We start from the raw sequence: 8,448 nt of genomic DNA on the forward strand, positions 1-8,448 counted from the left end.
TTTTGTAGATACTATTTTGTTAGATTAAGGAAGTTTCCTTCTCTAGTTTGCTGAGAGATGTCCATCATGAATGGGTGTTAAATTTTGTTAATGCATTTTCTTCAATTAGGATTATCATGTGGTTTTTCTTCCTTAGTCTGCCAATATGGTGAATTATGCTCATTTATTATTATTATTATTATTATTATTATTATTATTATTTTGAGATGAAGTCTTGCTCTGTACTCCAAGCTGGAGCTCAGTGGTGTGATCTCGGCCCACCGCAACCTCCACCTCCCGGGTTTAAGCAATTCTCCTGCCTCAGCCTCCCAAGTAGCTGGGACTACCAGCGCATACCACCATACCTGGCTAATTTTTGTATTTTTAGTAGAGACAGGGTTTCACCATGTTGGCCAGGCTGGTCTCAAACTCCTGACCTCAGGTGATCCATCCACCTTAGCCTCCCCAAGTGCTGGGATTACAGGCATGAGCCACCGTGCCTGGCTATTTTTGAATGTTACCCCAGCATTAAATTACCTGGGATTAACTCCACTTAATAGTGAAGTCTTATTTTAAGAAACGATATATTTCTGGATTCCATTTGCTAATAGTTTTTAGTTTGTTGAAGTTTTGGGGTATATGTTTGTGGGAAGTATTGTTACTGCTTTTTTTTCTAGACTGAGGTATTTTGTTATGTTGCCTTTTTAATGGCTCAGGGTTGTATTAAAAAAAAATTCAAGTTTGCACAGTTGGTCTGTTTACGTCTGGGAGCAGAGCTGTTCCCACATCAGACACAGCAGCTACACTTCTCCGATGCCCCTGTGCAGGCGCAGCCCTGGGCACACTTGGCACAGCCCACAGGGCAGCAAGAGCAGCAGCTCTTCTTGCAGGAGGTGCATTTGAACTCTTTGCAGTTGCAGAAGATGCAGCAGCTGGCGCACCTGCAAGAGTCACCAGCGGCGCAGGAGCAGTTAGGGTCCATTTTGAGCCGCGATGAGGCTGGAGATCCCAAGTGAGAAGTTGAGACTGTGAGGCACAGGGAAGGCATGGTCAAGTATTGTTACAGTTTTCTTGTTATCTTTTTCAAATTTTGGCATCAAGACCAGGCTGGCCTCATAAAATGAGTTAAAATTTTTTTGATTTTCTGTAAGAGTTTATGTGGAATTGGTACTATTTCTTTCTTTAATGTTTGGTGGAATTTTCCAGTGAGACCATCTGGGGGCCAGGCCCGGTGGCTCATACCTGTAATCCCAGAGGGAAGCTAAGGCAGGTGGATTGCTTGGGCCAGGAGTTTGAAACCAGCCTGAGCAACATGGTGAAACCCCATCTCTACTAAAAATACAAAACATTAGCTGGGTGTGGAAGTCTTGGCTGCAGTGAGCCGTGATTGCACCGCTATTCTCCAGCCTGAATAGCAGGAGTGAGTCTCTGCCAGAAAGAAAGGAAAAAAGAAAGAGAGAGAGCAAGGAACGGAGGAAAGAAAAGGAAAGGAAAGGAAAGGAAAGGAAAGGAAAGGAAAGGAAAGGAAAGGAAGAAAGGAAAGGAGGAAAGGAAAGAAAAGGGGAAGGAAGGAAAGAAGGAAGAAAAATAGGAAGGAAGGAAGAAAGGGAGGAAAAGAACAGAAACCACCCGGGCCTGGAGTTTTCTTCTCTACCTTGGAAGGTTTTAAACTATGGATTCCATTTTCTTTAGTACATCCAGGACTATTTCTCTTCTCTATTTCTTATTGACTGAATTTTGGTAATTTGTGTCTTTCAAGAAATTGGTTCATTTTCATGTAAGTTGTCAAATTTATGAGCACAGAGTTGTTTGTAATATTCTCTTATTATCCTTTAATACCTGGAGGGTCTGAAGTGACATCCCCTCTTTCATTCCTTATGTTAGTAATTTATATCTTCTCTCTTTTTTCCCCTTGGTAAGTCTGTCAAAAAGTTTATCAATTTATACATCTTTTCAAAGCTTTTGGTTTTATTGATTTTTCTCTATTTTTTTTTTTTTGCTTTCAATTTCATTGAATTCTGTTTTTCTATATTTTTTTCTTTTGCTTGATTTAGGTTTAATTTGTTCTTTTTCTGGTTTCTTAAGGTAGAAGCTTTGAGTATGATTTGAGGTCTTTCTTTTTTCTGTTGTAGGAGGTAAAACTATACATTTTCCGTCAGTTCAAATATTTTCTGATTTCCTTTAAGATTTTCTCTCTGACCCATGGGTTATTTAGAAGTATATTAACAATTTCCAAATTGGGAGTTTTCTTTTTCTTTTTCTTTTTCCTTTTTAAGACAGAGTCTTGTTCTGTCACCCAGACTGCACCCATCGTGCAGTGGTACGATCTCGGCTCACTGCAACCTCCGCCTCCTGGGTTCAAGCAATTCTCCTGCCTCAGCCTCCTGAGTAGCTGGAATTACAGGCACCCACCACTATGCCTGACTAATTTTTGTATTTTTAATAGAGTTTTCTATTATTGATTTCTTGTTTAATTTTCGTATAGCCAGAGAATATGCTTTGTGTGGTTTTAATTTATTAAAAATTGTTAAAGTTTATTTTATGATTCAGAATATGATCTATCTGTGGGCACTTGAAAAGAATATTATTTTGTTGCTCTTGGGTAGAGTGTTTTATAGATGTCATTAGATTAAATCAGTTGATAATGTTATTCAGGTTTTATACATCCTTGCTGATTTTCCATCCATTTGTTTAGCAGTTATTGAGAAAGGGGTTATTGAAGTCTCCCAGTTTTGACTGTGGATTTTTCCATATCTCCTTTTAGTTCCATCCATTTCGGCTTCATTTATTTTGGATCTTTGTTAGTTGCATACTATATTTTGGTGTTTATTTTCTTGGCGAATTGACCTTTTTAATCGTTAGGTAATTTCTCTACATTTGTATCTTTATATTCAAAATAGGTTTTCTTAAATTATAGGACATTTGAGAATTAAAAATAAAATAAAATAACTTTCTTGCAGATAGCATATAGTTGGGTCCTTTTTTTTTTTTTTTTTTTTCTTTTTCCAGTCTGATAATCTTTGTCTTTTTTTTTTTTTTTTTGAGAAGGAATCTTGCTCTGCTGCCCAGGCTGGAGTGCAGTGGTATGATCTCGGTGCACTGCAACCTCCACCTCCTGGGTTCAAGTGATTATCCTGCCTCGGCCTCCCGAGTAGCTGGGAATACAGGCATGTGCCACCTAGCCTGGCTAATTTTTGTATATTTAGTAGAGACGGGGTTTCACCATGTTGGCCAGGCTGGTCTTGAACTCTTGACCTCAGGTGATCCACCCACCTTGGTTTCTCAAAGTGTTGGGATTACAGGCTAAGCCCACTCGACTGGCCATCTTTGTCTTTTAATTGCTGTGTTTAAACCATTTGCATTTTAAAAGACCATTTACATTTAATGTAATTATTGATAAGAGTGGATTTTGGTCTATAGTTTATCTTTCTGCTTGTCTCTTCCATTTCTTTGCCTCTCAATTTTCCCTTTCCTGTTATATTTTGGATTATTTGAATATTTTTATATTCCAATTTAATATATTGGTTGTTTACATCTTTCATGGGTTTTTTTTTTTTTAGTTGTTGATCTAGGGACAATAACACACATACCTAATTATCACAGTCACCTTAAAATCAATTTATTTTTTTGAGATGGTTTCATTCTTGTCACCCAGGCTGGAGTGCAGTGGTGTAATCTCAGCTCACTGCAACCTCTGCCTCCTGGGTTCAAGCAAGTCTCCTGCTTCAGCCTCTGGAGTAGCTGGGACTACAGGAGTGCACCACCACACCTGACTAATTTTTGTATTTTTAGTAGAAACGGAGTTTCACCATGTTGGCCAAGATGTTCTCCATCTCCTGACCTTGTGATCTACCTGCCTTAGCCTCCCAAAGTGCTGGGATCACAGGTGTGAGCCACCACGCCTGGCCTAAAATCAATATTTTAACACTTCAAGTAAAACACCTCACAACCACAGGCATACCTTGGAGATACTGCAGGTTCAGTTCTAGACCACTGCAGTAAAGTGAATATTGCAATAAAGTGGATCATACAAGGTTTTTTGTTTCCCAATGTATATAAAAGTTATGTTTAAGGCCAGGTGTGGTGGCTCACACCTGCAATCATAGCACTTTGGGAGGCCAAGGCAGGCAGATCACCTGAGGTCAGCAGTTCAAGACCAGCTTGGCCAACATGGTGAAACACCATCTCTACTAAAAATACAAAAATGAGCCAGGCATGGTGGCATGTGCTTGTAATCCGAGCTACAGGGCAGCTGAGGCAGGAGAATCGCTGGAACTTAGGAGGCGGATGTTGCAGTGGGCTGAGATTGCCACTGTACTCCAACTTGGGCAACAGTGAGGCTCCATCTCAAAATAAATAAATAAATAACAGTGATGTTGATACTATATTGTGGTCTAATAAATGTGCAGTAACATTATGTCTAATAACATTAGACATTGCATGACAATGTTATACAATGACATTATGACTAAAATGTAAATATTTAGTTAAAAAGTACTTTGTTGCTTAAAAATGCTAACAATCATCTGAGCCTTCAGTGAATCATAATCTTTTTCCTGGTGGAGGGTCTTGTTTCAAGGCTGATGATTACTGACTGATAAGGGTGGTAGTTGCTGAAGATTGGAGTGGCTGTGGCAATTTCTTAAAATAAAACAACAATAAAGTTTGCGTATCACTTGACTCTTCCTTCCACAAAATATTTCTCTGTAGCATGTGACGCTGTTTGACAGCATTTTACCTACAGTAGAACTTCTTTCAAAATTGGAGTCACTTCTCTCAATTCTGGCTGCTTCTTTATCAACTAAGCTTATGTAATATTCTAAATCCTTTGTTGCCATTTCAACAACTTTTAAAGCATCTTCACCGGGAGTAGATTCTGTCTTGAGAAATCATGTTCTTTGCTTATCCATAAGAAGCAACTTCTCATTAATTAAAGTCTTATCATGGGATTGCAGAATTCAGTCACATCTGTAGGCTTCACTTTTAACTCTAGTTATCTTGTTATTTCCACGACATCAGCAATTCCTTCCTCCGCTGAAGACTTGAACCTCTCAAATGAGGGTTGGAATCAACTTCTTCCAAATTTCTGTTAATGTTGATATTTTTAACCTCCTCCCATGAATCACAAATGTTCTTAATGACATTTAAAATGGTGAATTGTTTCCAGAAGGTTTTTTATTTACTTTGCCCAGATTGACCAGAGAAATCACTATCTATGGCAGCTCTAGCCTATGAAATGTATTTCTTAAATAAGACTTGAAAGTTGAAGTTACTCCTTGATCCATGGACTGCAGAATGAACGACGTGTTAGCATGAAGGAACCTTAATCTCCTGGTACATCTCCATCAGGGCTCTTGGGTGGCCAGGTGCATTATCAGTGAGCAGTAATATTTTGAAAGAAATCTGTTTTCCTGAGCAGTAGTACTCAACAGTAGGCTTAAAATATACAGTAAACCATGCTATAAACAGATATGCTGTCATCCAGGCTTTGTTCTTCCATTTATGGAGCATAGGCAGAGGATTCACATCATTCTTAATGGCCCTAGGATTTTCAGAATGGCAAATAGACATTGGCTTCAACTTGAAGTCACCAGCTGCTTTGTCCCCTATTAAGAGAGTCAGCCTGTCCTTTGAAGCTTTGAAGCCAGGCGATGACTTCTCTCTAGCTATAAAAGTCCTGTATGGTGTCTTCTTCCAATAGAAGACTGTTTTGCCTACATGGAAAATGTGTTGCTTAGTGTAGCCACCTTCTGTATAACTTGCTGCTTCATAGAATTAAAGATAGTTAGAGATTTGCTCTAGATTAGGTTTTGGCTTAAGGGAATGTGGCTGGTTTGATAAAACTTTCTTCATATGAGCATTAAGGCTGTTTCTCTTTATCATTCATGTGTTCACTGGAGTAGCACTTTTAATTTCATCTGAGAACTTTTACTTTGTGCTTATGACTTGGCTGTTTGGTGTAAGAGGTCTAGCTCTTGACCTATCTAGTCTTTGGACATACATTCCTCACTAGGCTTAATCATTTATGGCTTTTGATTGAAAGTGAGAGGTGTGTGTGTAGTTCTTCCTTTCACTTGAATATTTGGAAGCCATTGTAGGGTTATTCATTGGCCCAATTTCAATGCATTGTGCCTCACAGAATAGGGAGGGCCAAGAAGAGGGAAAAAGGTGAGGGAATAGCTGATCAGGAGCAGTCAGACCCATACTTCATTTATCAACTAGGTTTGCCATCTTATATAGGTGTGATTTGTGATACCCCAAAACAATTACAATACTGATCACAGATCACCACAGCAGATATTATAATAATAATGAAAAAGTTTGGGTCTGGTTCAGTGGCTCACACCTGTAATCCTAGCACTTTGGGAGGCCAAGGTAGGAGGATCGCTTGAGGCCAGGAGTTAAAGACCAGCCTGGTCAACACAGTGAGACCTTGTCTCTACAAAAGAAAAAAAAAAGTTTGAAATATTTTTATTTTTTATATTTTGAAAAAGAATTACCAAAATGTGGCACAAGAGACAGGAAGTGAACATATGCTATTGGAAAAATGGCACTGATAGACTTGCTCCACAAACCTTCAATTTGTAAAATCGCAGTATCTACAAAGCACAATAAAATGAATAAAATGAGGTATGTTCTTTCAATGCTCATAAACAACTTTATGTAGGAGAGAAGAATAACCTGTCTTTATCCAGCTATATACCAATTCTGTTGCTCTTCCTTCATTCTGTGGTTCTAAGTTTCTTTTGGGTATCATTTCACTTGAGCTTCTATTAGCATTTCTTTCAGAGCAGGTCTCCTGGAGACAAATCATTTCAGGCTTTCTTTATCTGAGAATATCTTTTATTTCACTTTTGTTTGCAAAGGGAATATTCACTAGATAGAAAATTTAAAGCTGACAGTTCTTTCAGCACTTTAAAGGTGTTATTCCATTGTCTTCTGACTTCCATGGTCTCTGATAAGAAACCTGCAGTCATAAGAATTATTGTTCCCCCGTATGTAACATGTCATTTTTTGCTGGCTACTCTTAACATAATTTTTTCTAATCTTTGGTTTTCAGAAGGAAAACCCACACATCCACCCACCCAAACCCATTAGGGTGGGTGGGGTTTTCATTGCTTTTACCCTTTTGGGGTTCACTGAGCTTTTCAACTCTGTAAATTTATGTCTTTAACCAAATTCTTGAAGTTTTCAGCCACCATTTCTTCAAATACTTTTCCATACCAGTCTCTTTCTCCTCTGTTTCAGAGGTATTAATGACACAAATATTAGACCTTTTGATATTTTTCCATATGTTTCTGAGGCTCTATTAATTTTTCTTTTTTCTCTTTTTGACACAGTCTTGCTCTGTTTCCCAGGCTGGAGTGCAGCAGCCCAATCCTGGCTCACTGCAACCTTTGCCTCCTGGGTTCAAGTGATTCTCCTGCCTCAGCCTCCTGAGTAGCTGGGACTACAGGTGCATGCTATCATACCCTGCTAATATTTTGTGTTTTTAGTAGAGACAGGGCCTTACCATGTTGCCCAGGCTGGTCTTGACCTCCTAAACTCAGAACTCAGGCAATCTGCCCACCTCTGCCTCCCGAAGTTCTGGGCTTACAGGCATGAGTCACTGCACCTGGACTACTTCTAATATATATATATATATATATATATATATAGTCATGTTCTTTCTTATATATATGTGTGCGTATATATATATAATATATATATTATATATATATAATATATATATATACGCACATATATATATGCACACATATATAAGAAAATACACACACACACACACACACACACACACACATAGTCATGTTTCTTTTTTTTTTTTTTTTTTGAGGCAGAGTCTTGCTCTGTTACCCTAGCTAGAGTGCAGTGGCACAGTCTCAGGTCACTGCAACCTCTGCCTCCCCGGTTCAAGCAATTCTCCTGCCTCAACCTTCCAGGTAGCTGGGATTATAGGCAAGTGCCACCACATCCAGCTAATTTTGTGTTTTTAGTAGAGATGGGCTTTCATGTTGGTCGGTCTGGTCTCAAACTCATGACTTCAGGTGATCTGCCACCTTGGCCTCCCAAAGTACTGGGATTACAAGTGTGAGCTACCACTCCTGGCCAACATCATGTTCTTTATTCTTATTTGTTCTCTTGTTTACTTTTAAAAATTTTTTATTAAAAAATTTTATCAGTACATAGTAGGTGTCTAATCATTTAAAAAAATATTGACAGCCTACAGTACCCAGTATTCCCAGGTGGTCTCCCATCCAAATCCTAACCAGGCTTGACCCTGCCTAGCTTCAAAAATCAGCCAAGATTAGGTGCATTCAGGATGTTATGTCTGTGAACTGTTCATTTTTTTTTTGTACTGTTCATTTTTAAAATCTCTTTTTTTTCCTCTGTGATCTTCATATTGAATAATTTCTATTGATCTATCTTTGGATTCACTCATTCATCCATCTGTTATCTCCATCCTACTAC

At 38.6% G+C, this 8,448-nt stretch overlaps 1 pseudogene; it reads right to left on the reverse strand.

Annotated features, from left to right (window-relative positions):
- Positions 1-632: 632 nt before the first annotated feature.
- Positions 633-2,991, reverse strand: LOC100410187 (metallothionein-1G pseudogene; annotated as a pseudogene).
- Between the last annotated feature and the right edge of the window lie 5,457 nt (positions 2,992-8,448).

The sequence above is a fragment of the Callithrix jacchus genome, chromosome 5, assembly GCF_049354715.1.
Source record: "Callithrix jacchus isolate 240 chromosome 5, calJac240_pri, whole genome shotgun sequence".
Classification (NCBI taxonomy): Eukaryota; Metazoa; Chordata; class Mammalia; order Primates; family Cebidae; genus Callithrix; species Callithrix jacchus.